Source organism: Chiroxiphia lanceolata, chromosome 6 (genome assembly GCF_009829145.1).
Source record: "Chiroxiphia lanceolata isolate bChiLan1 chromosome 6, bChiLan1.pri, whole genome shotgun sequence".
In the NCBI taxonomy this organism is placed as follows: Eukaryota; Metazoa; Chordata; class Aves; order Passeriformes; family Pipridae; genus Chiroxiphia; species Chiroxiphia lanceolata.
Genome location: NC_045642.1, coordinates 15169917 through 15185592, shown reverse-complemented (window position 1 = coordinate 15185592; position 15676 = coordinate 15169917).

The window sequence follows — 15676 nt, the reverse complement described above, 5'->3', positions numbered from 1 at the left end:
ATATAAAAGTTATTAGATTATATTAGACCACTACACACTGACTTCTGAGTAACTGCATATAATGGACTTTATAGCAATAAACTGACCAAGAAAATGACCAGCCTGTTGATAAGAATAAACCTGTAAACAAAGACATAAAGATAGACCAGCCTTGCTAAGGTATAGGCTACCAGTACCAATGCAACTGCTCTGGTCTAAGACAGTGACTTCAGAAGATAAAATATTTGGCAGCAGTATCAGTCAGAGATATTTTCCTCCCCAGCTCTTTGGGGTTGTTCCATTTCCCCCCTTGCTCCTGCCTTCACCTTGTGCCAGCACAGACCTTGATACAGCCTTTTCATGAATCACATGGGGAAACTGAGCCTTTCAACACGCACACATGGAGAAAAGCAAGCATACTTTGCTGGGTTATTTTTTAACCCAAATCACCCCCTCAATCCGGCTCGGAACATTGGCTTCCGAGCGCTGGTGTTGACCCCAGCACCAAGGTGAGGAGAGACAGGATGGCTGGGGCAAACAGGGGGCAGGGGCTGGTGGCACCAGCCCTGAGGCACCAGCCAGCCAGCAGCATTTCAAGAGAGCCTCTTCTTTACTAGGGATCCACAAAGGTTTCACATGATCTAAAGATCATCAGAAATAGCCATTCTTGGGTTTCCCTTTGTTTGTTTTAATGCAGTCAAATGGTGTTTTTACTGTAACCACTTGCTTAAAACACTGTCTAACCTTGTAGGAAGTGATGGAATGTTGATTACTCATTCACTGAAATTCAGGAACCTGAATATTAAATTCTCCTCACACTCCCATTCCTACCATGTCATTATTCCAATTAGGAGAGTATTTCAGATATTTAAATAATCTCCCCTTCAGCTACATGTGTGAAAAAATGCATTCACTCAGTACAATAATGTAATTGTGCCTTTCCTCTGAGATGGCAAAAGAGAGTGGTTGGAATCATTTTGAGAAACAGTAACTGAAAAGCAAAGGCAGTTAGACAGACTGGGCACGAGAAAACATAAAATCAAAGAGCAAACATATGATAAATCCCCTCTGCATGCACAGTCAGCAGAGAACAAAGGCAACAAAGCAACCTGTAAGATGAGAAACTGTATTGCTTCACCAGCTAGAGAAGTTATGTTGCTTTGGGCTGACTCTCTTTCATACTGGCCAAGAAAATAGAGTGTAAGTGGACTGATGCTCTTCTTACTTTCACTGACACGAATCGGGAGCACCTATACGCAAGCAACTAATTTCATCACAGGTACACCACCGCAACAAGGATTTAAGTTAAAAGAAGATTCAAGCACAGAAGACTGGGTGGGAACTGGCAGTCCTTGCACTTTGTAACAACCATAAAATGTTTGTGGTGCTGACCTAAAAACCCATGAAGTCCCAGCAACAACTATTCACAGCACAGATGCTGGGATGTTTACTGTACAGCCAAAGCATCAGCAGCAGATGGGTCTGTATTTAACCGGAGAGAACACAAAGACATTTTTACAGTTGTTTATGTTTATTTGGTCTATAAATATTGACACAGGATTCCTTTTTGGCTAGTCTGTGTATCCAATTAATTTGTTTTTCAGTTTCATTTTTGCAACTATAATTTCAGAGGTGACTTAGGGTTGCAATACACAGCAATCACAGCTGCTAAAAATAGACCACAGTAACATAACACATAAAACAGCGTTTAACCACCACATTCCCCTGTACCTCAGCTCTCTGAAGTCCCTGTACTTTGGCAGATTCTTGTATTTGGAGGCATGGAAGCCTGCTGTAGCTGTGAATTACCATGTCCAGCATAACATGGGGAAGGAAACAAGATGAAAACAGAATCTCTAAGAGGCATCTGGAACTGCTGAACTCTGTCCTGTCCCATAGGGATGGGTGGGGGAATGTTTTCCCTCAGGAAAACTAGGATTTCAGCCTTTTCAGTGTTGCATGGCATTGATTTCAACTGCAAACAGTTGTTAAAATAGCAGCCTCTAAAGTCAAGAGAGAAAAGAACAAAAAGGGTGTGACGGGAATCAGAATTATGTGATTTTGATTGATTTTCTTCTTGCAAAGTCACAAGCCTAGAAATAAAACTTACAAAGCAAAGTAAAAATTCTCTCCTTTCCAAGAGTGGGCCATAGCCATTTTTGTCCCTAAAATTTTCTGACCATCAGATATAAAACAGCATTGAAGAAAATCTATTAACTCAGTGATGGTGGAATTAACCTCACATAAACTCTTGAACCGAGGGCTCTGTTGTACAGGGTTTGTCCCACCTTCCTGGGTCGGGGAGCTCCAGGTGGGGTCTGCAATGGACATCCTACCCAGAGGGCAGTGCATCAGTGCCCTGGGAGCAGCTCAGCAAGCAGCCAGGGATCTTTCCAGAGAGCCAGTGTTTTCCTGATTCCCTGCTTGCTCTCCTCTGGGTAACTGACCTGAAGAGGTGGCCTGAACAGTCAGGAGAGCAGCTACTAAACTGGGGGTTTGGGCCAAGAGGCCCAGGACAGCTTCAAGAAATGGGGATAAGGCTGAAGGAAGTAAAGGGGGGGACTAAAAGAGTGGAGATGAAGGTGTTTAATCTTGGACATCTATTAAAGTAAACATAGGAGATGCCAAAGAGAGGTCTATGGATTGGACGTGCTGCTTCAGAAGCTACTTTCCAATACTGCAACCAGGAGCAGCTTCATGACTGGCAGCGTGAGGTCTGGTAAATGTTATCCCACCTAATGACGCAATTTAGACCGTTCTGCTCAGCATGTTCTCTTTCTCAGAGCAGGAAAAGAAGACGCTTTCATAGGAAAAGCATAAAGGGTTTGGATTTGGCAAGGAAAGGCAACATTTACACGCTGGAAAGGTGCCAGCCAGTGGGGTGGGGATGCAGCGAAGACCTTCTCTCAGTTTTTTCAAGAGGTGTTGACCTAAAGTTACTTATTACAAGTCACTTCATCAGTACAATCAACAGCAGTGCAGAAGGTAGGCTGTGTTTCCCCACTCTCTGACAGTCCTATCTTCCTCATCACTGGAGGAGAGGCAGAAGTTTTTTGGATAATGTAGAGGAGGACAATGGGGCAATGCTGTCTGATGGCCCAACAGTATGGCAGTGAAGGGCCGGACTCTGCAACTCCAGATGCGAACAGTGCAGTGTCTGTCATGATCCACCACATCAGGGCTTTACGTTTTTTTATCTGCCTGTATTTAGGGTCTTAATTTTGTATTTAGGACCTTTAACTTTGTGCTTATGGCACATATTTGGCATTCATACAATATTCCAGATGATCAGCTGAAGTCCTCCCTTCAGCCCCTCTTTCTTGGCACTTTTCTCATCTCTCTCTTTATCCCAGCTCTGGGTTCTGCCAGTGCTCCAGCGATACCACAGGATCTCAAAGCAGCTGCTGACAGGTGGATGGAGATCTTTTACACGTGGAGAAATGTAGTCCTACCTAGAATAGATATATGTTGCATAATATCCCAGTCGTCCTAAGACAGTCCTTCGTTCCATCTGTGTCTCCAGCGACTGTCACCTGAGCTGTTCCTGCTGTATCACTTCCTGCATGCAGGGCGTATTTGCGGGAGGCGTGTTTGTAAGACCACATTGTGTGGTGTGTTTGTGCTCTGGATTAGTTTAATGGAAATGCAGTATAACCTGCAAGACAGTTTCCAGGCTGATATATCATGTTTAAACAGTGAAAAACAAATACATTTTCTTATTGCTCCAGTCTCTTTACGTCTGGTTGCTTAGCACTGTTCCTACTCGTGTCCACTTTGCAGTGCTTCAGCACGATTACCAAACAAACTGGCCAAAAATCAATCTGACAGAGATCAGAGGGAAAAAAAACGCAAAACCCAAACCCAAATGAGATATAACAGCCACTGATGGGATACACAGACATATCAATTTGGCAGCTAGTCAAACGCCTCAGAGCCATCGGTTGTGCTCATTAAATGTCAGAGATGTGAATTTGCCCCAGGCATTATCAGCAAACGCTTGAACGTGTCCCAGCTGGGTTGTAAGTGATTTTCTCACTCAAATTTCAGGTAACCAGATGAAGGAGAAGAGATGTCAATAGCAATTCCATACCCTAGTTTTAGCTCCAGAAACAGATTTCTGTGTCACAAAGCCAAGTTGTAAACTTTTCCTTTCATTCCAAATAAAAACAAATATTTTCCCTAAGTATTTACAAATACTTTTCAAGCTGAGTCTCCCACACCATACAGATTTGAATTTCAATGCCAGTAGAACTGGTACTAAGTTTCTCTTTGACAATGTTTATTTATGCAGCAATATAAGGCCTCAAATATATTACCCTACAAGCAAAAGTGATAGGGCTTCTAAGTGGGTTTTGGTGGGGCTTTTTGACATGGAAGATTCAAGAAGCAGCAAACTTTCTGTAACACTCAAACTGGGAAAGAAAAATGCTGCTGTTACTGGGGTTTGTTTTCTTTAATATCACAGCAACTCATGCATTATATGACAAGTGCCAGGAGGTGACAGAAAATTGAAGACAACTAGAATGAGGTAGAGAAAACTGAATTCTTCTGGAGGTCAGCAAAGAAAGAGCAACAGCTCCCGTCCCCTGAGCAGTGCAGGAGAGGGCTTGGCCTCCCCCAGAGAACTCCCTTGCCTTGTGAGGCTGGTCTGCTCTGCAATCAAGAGCTTCTCATTGCTTTAGATTCAAAAAGCATAAATTAGAAGAATCAGTGGCTTGCTTTTTTGTGGGGGCTTTGGGACAATTTTGGGACAAGAGTTTATACCAAGCAGACATCAGGAAGGTCATCTTTTTGCAAGTGTTGGGGGCCTCTACAATGATAGGATTTAAGTCAGTTATTGTTCAGGTAACTCTACGGAAATCAGTGAGATCTCCCACTGACAAACTGGTTACCCAGTGTGGCCTAGGTTGTGAAACATATGCTTGGCTAAGAACTTTGCCTTGCTAAGGATCTTGGGATTTGACCTTTAATTTTGAATGTGTGGTGTCTAAACAAGCCATCATAATTTGTCTGCACTGCGCTCATCACTGAGCCCATTCACACAGGAAGGAACCTGGAGGTGAGGAGCAGGCAGAGGCCATTCTGGTAACACCCAGGCATGGTGGTTTCTCTGAGGACAGGAGACCTCCTTACCTTACCACACAGGTGGATGGAGAGCTGCCCAGCTTCACAGCCAGGGCCCCAAGCACTCAGCTGGTCCCTCCATAGCTCAGCCTTTGCTTGGACTCTTCATGAATCCAGGTGTTTGGAAAAATGTTTAAGAGTCACGGATTCTCTTGTTTAAGAAAGACATACTGTTGCTTCTGGTGTACAGTATTACTGTTGCATTAGATTAGAATTGCCATCGGTGTTCGGGCTAATGCCACTTCTTATATCGTATTTCAAAACATTCAAACAGCTCTTTGAAACATTCAAACATTCAAAACATTCAAACAGGCCTTTGCTCCCAGTCCCAACATGGTGTGGATCCGAACGGAGGCAGGAATCGGGCTGGCGAGAGGGGACCTGCAGACCGGATAAACCGAGCACTGCCGAACAAGTACATTGGGAGCTTCTTCAGAGTGAAAAGGCTATGTCAGACACTGCATTTCTGCAGCACTAGACCCAACAGGGATCAGTTCCTTCATTCCACTGCTCAAACACAGCAGCACCTTCGGGAGCACTTCAGGAGGAAATAAGTGCTGAGTAGTATTTGCGATGTATACGAGAGACTGTTCTCTCAGCTATTACTTACCAGGAAGGAAGGTATCGATTTCCCACCTCTAGCACACTAATTCTCAGGAAAAGTTAAGAGTCAAATTTGTAACTGCAACTTCAAAATCTGCAGCTATTTGCACCTTGTTGTTGGGTCAGCAGTTTGCCTGATAAAGGAGCCCTGACCTCCTCACCTGTAGAGGAAAGTCCAAAGGTATCTTCAAATGGTCTCAGGATTGTTTAACAAAAAACAGAGGTCCAGAAACCCATATAGGGATGCAGTCTGGGAATACAGGCCAAAATAGATGACGTGACGTGGTGGAGACTTCCAGTTTCCAAGAAGAAAGTACAAATCTTGACTCATAACTTTGCAATGTCCCTCGACTGTTTGAAACCCCCACAAAGGATGTCTCCTTTGAGTGACATGAACTGGAGCTTGCTGAATCTACAATTCAGTGCCATAGCTGCATTGCTTCCTGTAATCCCTCTGATGCTAAAGAAAACAACTTGTCTATTATCTTTACTGTTAAAGCTTGGATTTCCTGTGCAAGGGAAGTCCTCATGCAAAAAAAAAAAAAAAAAAAAAAAAAAAAAGCAGAGAAAATCCTTTTAAGAAGGAGGTGAATGTGCTCAGATTGTGAAGCAGCTGATCCAAAGGCAGTGAGACCCTTAGGGAACCCTGGGCCACAATAGTTGACATTTGAGGCAGGAAATGATGGTTTATTTAACTAACTGAACTGAAAACTGCCAGGGAATTTATACAAGGGAAACAGAATTAGTAAGAGTATTTAGCCAAGACAGACACGAAGGCTAAAACTCCTATGGTCGTGGGAAATAGTAAGAGAGAATTGACATCTGGAAGTGGAAGTGGCCTCTGCTTTGTGATTCATCTAAAAGACAGATCAGGTGGGCAAGGGATGCCATGAGGGAGTTCCTGTTTCCTTATCAACCTGGCTTCTTGCAGTGGCTGCTGCTTCTCCACACAGTTACCCTTCCAGCCACAGACCTGCCTTGAAGTTTCTGAGATATAACAGCACAATCCTAAACTAGGCTATTCTGCTCCTAAATATGTATGTTCTTTCAAATGCTTCAGTAAAAATACTTCTGAACACTTTTGTTAGTTAAAAAGGACCTTTCTGATCAATAATGCTGTTTCTTTTCAGAGGTTTTTTTCACTCTTAGCAATATGCAGTAAACACTGATTTTTCACTTCCTGTGGTAGTGAATTATATCCAGGAGTTTGACTTTCCTAGAGGCTCTGGCTACAGACACCAAGGTGAGAGGAGAAAACCTCTCTAAGTCAGCCAACTTTAGTAACAGCAACAGAAATTGAGAGAATGGCAGAACATAAAAGCATTCATTATTCATCAGTTGATACCCAGGGTAAAAAAGCTCTGTGAGCAGTTTTAGGATTTCACAAACCAAATCTGAGTTTGCCAAGGCCTGGCAAAGATTCCAAAGGTGAAATGCTTGATCTATGACCTCCTACATCTTTACTCAACAGAGCAAATTCCCCATGGCCCAGGTTTCTCTCCTGCATGTCCCTCCCCTTCTTCCCTCACACCCTACTGAGGTCCATGGAGTCAGTGTTTCAGGACTGGAATCCATTGTCCCAGATGCACTTGAGCCTGTCTAAAAGGGACAATGGCAGGTAGCCATTCTGCAGAGCAGTGACCTTAACCTCCTTCTCCAGCCCTCTGGGAGAGCAGAGTTCAATGAACAACAGTCTGTCTGCACTGCTGAAAACTGTGGCTTTAGGGGAACTAACTTGTTGTTGTTAGGTTTGCTTCCAGCTGAATGATTCCCGGTCAGCTTCATTGTGCAATTCGACAAATCCTTATGCCAGCACAAATAAGCCAGTGATACAGGCTGAGCAGAGGTTTCTTCTCTCAGCAGCTGTGCTGGCTTAGGCCATCCACAAATGCTTGTGGGATGCCTGCTCCAAGAAAAGCTTGATGAAACCATGTCGAATGTAAAACCCTTCAAGATAATTATTCAGACTCTCCTGCAACTCTGCACAAATCCTAGGATGGGCTTGCTCCTCCCTGTGCTGCCTTCTGCTCAATTTCCCTGTGCTGCATGCTCTTTAAATATTCACAAAGCACTGTCTGGAGTAGAGTGCTTCAAAGAGGAGTGAGTTCGTAATACCAAAATCATATCCTGCTGGGCATCACCAAATCATCACAGCCTTGGACAATCCATCCACTAGGTTTGTGTTATATATGTTGCCCTAAAGGCTACATTTCAAAATCTGAAATGAATGGATTGAAAAAGCAGACAATAATTCATTCTGCTTGAGCTGTTTAGTAACACTGCACAGACCTTGTTTGAAAAGGTAGCTTTCAACAGAGGGAATTTAACCAAATTCCAGACTATCTTCCTCCTCAGTTACAGTGAACAAAAAGCCTTCAGAATATTTAGAATCTGATTTAAGCTAACAAGTCAGAGAAATAGGTGTTAAAACTCAAACTCCTACTTGACACTCTGTTTGTAGTTCATCCACTTGTAATGAGCTAGATTCTTGACTAGTATATATGGGTATAAATCCGCTTAAGCCATGAAAGAATGTTGATTTATACTCGCTACAAATGTGACCTTTCATTCAGTATTTCCTGGTAAGCTCCAATCCTCTTTGCACTGCTCATTTACTGGAGTGGAATTAAATTTACCAAGATATGCACTGACAAAAGGGTTTTCCCTTAAATATTTGTGCCAGGGATAAAATGGTGGTCTATTTCAACATGGAATTGTCAATAAGATACTTTTGTTGAAGGAAAGCCAGAAATTACAGTATCATTCATTACAATGCCACACGTTCTTTATTTTGCAGTTACACCAAATGTACAATATGCTCCACAAATTACAACCTCCTTCTAGGAAATCTGATATAAACCTGCAGAATGGAGGTTAATTAAGTTTATCTAACTAGCAATTGCATAAAAGCTTAAATATATGAAGCCAAAAGATTTACTGAGAGCATATTGGAATGAAAATACCCTTGTGTTTTCTTAACTGAAACTATATTGCTCCAAATGACCTTATGTTCTTTATTTCTAAGTCCACAATCCCTGCACTGAGGTTTAGCACTCTGCCCAAAGCCAGACTTACCAGGAGATGATGATCAGGAAATTATTTTGTTTGTTTAAATCTAACATTCTCAATTTTTGACCATGCTAACTACATGGTAAATACAGCTTATCAATGCAGAGAACCTTGATGAGAAAATTGTGTGTGAGATTACACTACTGTGAAGTGCTCAATATGGGGGCTACACTCAAAAGACAGAGCTTGTGTAGGAGGCAGCAGCCTGTTTTCTAAAATCTGCTTCACATAGGCAGCATCTGACATTGCTGCTTTCATTCTATACTAGCTTTTGATTGCCTTCCTGATGATACCTGAAGTAGTTTACACTGAATTGTTTGCAACCCAGCCACCAGGTAAAGACTCCTCCTTTGAAATGACAGTATAGCCATAGGGATCTGACACAGAAACATTAAGCTTGATGTGAATGGGGGGGTGAATGGCAATGTGCAAGAGTGAAATCATCAAGAAACCACAAGAAGGGGCATGTGCAGCTTCTGAAGGCACCCGGATCTGAAAAACCGAGGGTTGTCTCCTGGGTGGATCTCAGGCCTACGTTGGAGGCAGTTTTCTCCAACCTTGACTCCTAGATCTATATTAGAGCTAGCATGACTCCAGCCGTGCCTCCCAGGTGGACCTTGGAGCTGTGCCACCGCTTTGTCTTCAGCGGCATCTCCTGGGTGGACTGTGGATCTATGTTGCAGCCTTGTTTCAAGCCTTGTCTCTGGTCCCTTTATTCTCCTGCTAGTCCTGGATGGCCCCCGGGCCTGATTCATTAACTTTGCCTTGTTTGGGACTGTTGATGGACCCTGTTATCTGTATCCAGGTCTGTGTGCCACGTTCAGGGGCTGCACCCAGCCGATAAAGGCACTGCCTGTGCTGGGACACCCTCAGCTCCTGACTTGCACCACAGAGACTACATGGCCACAACCATCTCCACCCTCACACACATGAAAGGAGTGAAAACAGTCTGTGAGAGAAAGTATGTGTGAAATTGGTTTAAAATAAAATAAACTCTCCCTTGTGTTTGGTTTTGCATTGAACTTTGCTACATTAGCCAAACATAAGCGTAGGAAACACTCAGGGTAACACTGATCTGCTAGAGATGTGCAGGGCTTTTGGTGCCCTTGATTCTGAAGCTTGTTCCCTTATAATATGCAAAAGAGATTGGATTTGTTAATCTTGGAGTGTGGGGGCTATTTAGTGATCTGGGCATGAGTTTCTTCAAGGTAGAGAGGGGATGAGATGAAAAGATGCAATAGGTAGAGAAGCAGAGCTTCAAGAAATAGCTCATTTTGGGTTGCTTTCATTTGGCAGGTTTTTTAATTGTTTTTATTTTCATGTGTAATATAGTAGAGATCTGTAAAAACAACTGGGAGCCTAATTTTCAGAAATGCCATAGCCCTTCCCCAAAAATGAAGTAGATCTTCAAACCAGGCTCTCAATACTGGGAAATAAATCCAAGTATTTCTCAGTGTGTCTGAAAAGAAGATGCTTTGGCTTCTGAGCAATATGAGAAAATGAACAATCCATTTGATCTGCTTCAGATGCCACAACCATCTGCAGCTGCATGTGGCAAACACAGATTTCTCGGCTTTGCAGGCATGTATGATTATGAAGAGCTTCGCATACTTTCAGTAAAATAGATAAACCTTTGGAATGCTCTTTTTGTTGTTTACTTATCTCTCAGCAGCGTTCTGCGGAAAGTTCTCCTCCCGGAAGGCTGGGAGGGAGTGCTCTGCTGAGCCTTTCAGCGCAGTTCAAAAGTGGATGAGAAGGGGCCAGCATGAACAACCACGGCTGGCAGCAGGAGAGGGTCACAGATGCTGCCATGAACATGGCATTGTGCAACACCTCCGCGCCATGTGGGCTCCAGCTGCTGCTGTACTAAAGACACGACCGCCATCTGCTGTCATAACCCAGCCCAGCCAGGGAGCGCGAATAAGGGGCGGAATTCCCGCGGGAGGGCGGCCCTATCCGCCCCTGCCCACCAGGGGCTCCCGTGGGCTGGAGCCTTCATTTCCCGGTTGCAACTTCGCCGCTTTCAGCCTTGCTCTCAGTTCTTATCTCTTATTTATTGCTTTGCTCCCCAGCCGAAACAACAAACTGCTGTTACCGGTCATATGAGCTGGCGTGTGGATGAGCAGCCGGCAGTGACACTGCCTGACATCCTTCTGGGAATGCTGCCTGCCACGTGAAATGGGGGCGGAGAGGGGCACCTTGCCAAGGCAGCTATACAGCCAGCTCATGTGCATATATCTCTGTATGTACATGTGGCACTGACAGCTGCTCGGTTGTGCTGACTGTTGTTTTCTATGCACCAGAGTTTACGTTCCATGCAAATAGTTGGTCTCTTATTTGGGAGCTTGGGTGAAACGCAGGCAGGGGGGGTTGGTTCAGGGTAGTTTCCAGGGCAGAGAGCTTGCTAGTACTGAATGATCTATCTGCTGGAAACGGCTCCTGAATTGGGGCAGTTGTCTCTCAGTCCGTGTGTTTTCTCCTCTGGGATGCTCTCCTCAAAGTCTCATGTTTCTCCAAAGATCTAAAATCAGCCTAATCCTGCTACAGAGGAAAGCCCTTACTGCTTTACATGTCTTATTTGTGTTGTTTGCTTTCCTTCCAACTCCATAATATCTGGGTTGCTTTTTAATGTTTAAATAATGTTTTTCCCACATCTGCTGTGATGGTGATTTTTTTCATTGCTTTCTTTTTAGCATCTTCGCAAAGGAGATTATTCTTATAAAACAGTATGACCACATATTATAGAGGGGTTATTTTTGTCTACTTTCCATACACTTATCTTTTCGGTTTTTTGACATGTTTAGCAACAGGCATTTTAAAGATACTTTTGTTAACTATTGAATAACTGAATATGCTAAACAGCTAAATTAAGTATTTTCTTCTCCCCCTCCCCTTAATCTTCTTTCTTCTTTGGTTAGGATAATACTTTGCAAATACAGCTATTCTACCAGCTGATGTTATTCAGTATCATTACCCTCACTTTCTGCCAGATCTACTTTTTGTTCATGTGGGTTTTTTCATGAAGATGTTAGTATTTTCATCAGTAGTGTCCTGATTTGATGGGCAGCCCACAGGGCTCATTTCTTCGCCCTTGTAATACAGTTTATCCACTGACCTCCGAGTACACGGACTGCACTCAGGCAGTCACAGGGTGCAGCACAGCTTGGTGGGGTGCAACTGTATTCCTTTGCACTTGTCCCTGGATCAGAAAGTTTCACAGCCCTTGTTTAATAACAAAGCTGCAAATTGTCCTAAAAAATCCAAGACAGTTACTTGAAATCACTTTTAAAGACTCAAGAAGTTTCTTGGCATCTTCAGTTTGTTTCTATGCCCAGTGAACAGCAATGTAAAAGTGATATTTTGTTGCGGAGGTCAATAAAGCTAAGACGATCCCAGGGGAGGCAAGAAACTGGAATTCTTTATTGGACTCACAAGTTCATATTTAAAGGGTTTAGGGTTTACATATTCAACAGGGGGTTTGCATATTCATTCTATTAAAATTGAGGGGTTTCACAAGGATGACATAAGGGAAAAACCCAGATTAACAAATCTTAGGGTTTTACAATTACATCACAGAAAAAACCCTACTTTATCTTGGAGTATTTTACAGGGGGTAACAGGTAACACAAAGGGAGAGATAAAACACAAAAGGTTTTCTGCACAGGTTTGATGAGATCAGGGCATGGTTTCTCCAGGCTTGGGCAGGACATTCCAAACCCATGACATCAATGGATCCATGTCTGGACTCTAGATGGAGGTTTTCCCAAGTCTCTGTGAGCCCAAGGCTTTGTTTGAACTTAGCAGTTTTTCTTTTTCTCATATCCAGTTTTTGGAATCCAACATTTTGTAATTGCTCTGGATTTGAAATTTTATGCATTTTAGATGACTGATAATTTTAGATCTACAGAGGAATTCACACTCTCCAAGTTCAGTTTGCTTTGCTTGCATTCCTGTGTTATGAAGCTGTACCTGTTTCATGACCTGCTGAGCCATTAAACAGTGAGGTGCTGGAGTTAAACTTCTCCCTCCACTGACACATATAAGTACCTAGAAATTAGCATCACAGAGATTACTTTGCCTAGAATAAATTATGTCAAGCAAGCTCATTTCCAGCTCTTGGTTTTAGAAGGACTTCTAACACTGTCTCACACAGCCATCCATCTCACAAGCAAGTCCAGAAAAACACAAATGGATAAGTACAGAACTGGGTGTAAACTGGACTGGAATATTTAACAAGAGTCTGTTGTTAACTTGGTTGGACACATCAAGCAGGAATCTGCAGGGATATCTCTGTAGCACCAATCTGATATTTTCATTAAATAATTTGGATGGCAGAACAGACAACTTGCTTACCAACCACACTGCCTGGGAGGGGCAGGAAGTGTTGGAGGACGGGGACAGGGTCTCAACACACTTGGCAAATTACAGCAGGGGGAAAGAAAGTAACTCAAAGGATATGCTTTCACTCTCCACAGAATTACCAACATCACAAATGCAGGTTGTGGAATTACTGGTCTGATAGCATCACTGTATAAACAGTCTTGGTGGTTAGCAGGGATCACAACCCAAACAGGAATCAGCCATGGTACTACAAAAAGGGCAAATAGCACTGGGAGTTATGTAAAAAGGAATATTGTTTGCCAGATTATTCTGTTATACTTGGGGCTAGTAAATCTTCAGGGGGGGTATTGTATTCTGCTTTGGTTAGAATAGAGAATTAGAGGTTTTTTGAGGAAACATTGGAGGAATTGGAGTGGTTTGTCCTAGAGAAAGGGTAGACCCAGTAGGAGAGCCCTAAATATGTGTACAGTATTTCTAAGGAGAGGGCAATAAAGTCATCTCATCGGCTGAAAAGGTTCAGTGGGCAACAGATTTGGGTTACATGTTAGAAACTGCTTTCTCACAGTGCAGATGAAAAAACAGCAGTAGAGAATAATACAGGGAATGACAGCCTTCATTTCTGAGTTTTCAAATGCAGGTTGAACAAGTATCTGTCAGAAATTACCTAAAAACCACAAATTACCTGCTTTTTGAGTGGGAGGAAGGAAACAATTTCTGTCCCTGTTTTTCTGATATTCCTGTTTGGAGCCAAAGGTCATAATTTAGACATCTAAGTTAGATATCTAAATTATACATTTTCACCACCAGCTAATTATCATGCCAAGACTCTTGCTTTCCACTTCTCTTCAACATATCATAAACAAAAAAATCTTAGTGATTAATAATTAAAATCAGAAGCAGCTATAGAGTAGACTGGTACCACACTATGCAAACTCGATTTGTTCGAATTTGTTTTTTCCAAGTCCTAAACTTCTTTCCAGCATATATGGCCAGCTCTGAAAATGCCTAAACAGCTGATGATCCAGAGACCTGCCTGTTGAACATCAGGATGATTCAGTTCATTTAATAAAGGCCATATTGGAACACCCATTTACATTACTGCAGGAAGGATGCTGGATGAAAAGGGGAAAGGGAAACTCACACGAATATTACTCATTCACTCATTCAGAAAAATGCTAAAACTCAGGCTCTGAACAGCCTTTGATATTTGACCTCTGCAGATGGCCTGTAATTAAGACTCTAATCCCTTTAAACACTTTAATATACTTCACTTCAAGTTAATAGGATTAGTCACATTAGTGCATAGCTGGGGCAAAAAGCTATTGTTGAGTACAGCTGATTAAAAACTTGCAACAAAAACACTTTCTGGTAGAATACTGTCTGATATTTTCTAGGTCTTTTCTAAGCAGTTCTAGTCCCAGGTAATATCCTAAACTGAAAATATTTAATAAAAATAAAACTTAGCCAGGTTCTTGCTCAAAAATGTACACACAAAAAGAATAAATCTGTCTGAACTTTTTCAGCAGCATAAACTACAAGTTCTTGGGGGATTTAAGAGGAGTTATTTTTGTTTCCTGGAAGATGTAGGTTTAAATTCTCAGACTTTTACAATTCTTTCAAAATTAGTTTGATGTTAAACATGCACAGAATCAGACAGATCAGAGAGTTACAAAAAGGGGAAGAAACATTTTTGTATCCTGGTTTTTATTTAACAGAAATGTCAGTTTGGCTTAAAAGCACAGAGTTGTTCCTTCTCTTGTTGCTGACAGACCTAGCTGGACTTGGAAGTCCCGGCAAGCCTTGTCTGGGTCAGTTCATCACACTGTAAACATATGCAAAGATTGTGAAGAGTGAATACAATTTGGGAAGTGATTTAGGACACAGGGAGGACAGCTGTAGGCACACATAGCAAGGAGCTTCCCATTTGTTGTTGCACATTTGCCAGAAAAAGAGGCTGGACCACGTCAAGGCACTGTGCTGATGTGTAACACGTGCTCAATCTGAGTTTAAGCGCCATGGCTGCGATCTGGGAATCCTGACACAGCTCAGCATCACTTGCTACTGCCCTATAAAATGCCTGCAGCGTGTGTTTACACAGGGTTATTATTTCTCCCATTGGCCCTAACACAGATGTAAATCCCCTCTGCCGAGGGACATGTGATGTCACAGTATTGCCATTTACTGGAAAGGGTAACAACTGTAGTTAGAGGTTTCCACACACAAAAAGTGACACGCAAGAGGTGACTGAAATGCCATTCCTGCCATCCCCTAGCTGTACCTCCTCTTTTAGATGCAGGGAGAGATTTTCTCCACTCATCTTCAGGATTGCAGTCAGCAAAATGCAGACTTCGTTTAGCCAAGTGTTCCTGCCAACTCTCCAAAGCAAGCAAACATAAAAGTCAGAGAGCAACAGTCATCACTGTGTCAATAATGCTGTTGTCATACAGGAATCTGAGTCATACTAAGAGGCCTCTCAAGGAAGGGCGCAGTGGAGATACAAGAAATTCGAGACTGTGTAGGGAAATTCTGATGAAAGCACCACAGCAGTGATGGGGTGGCA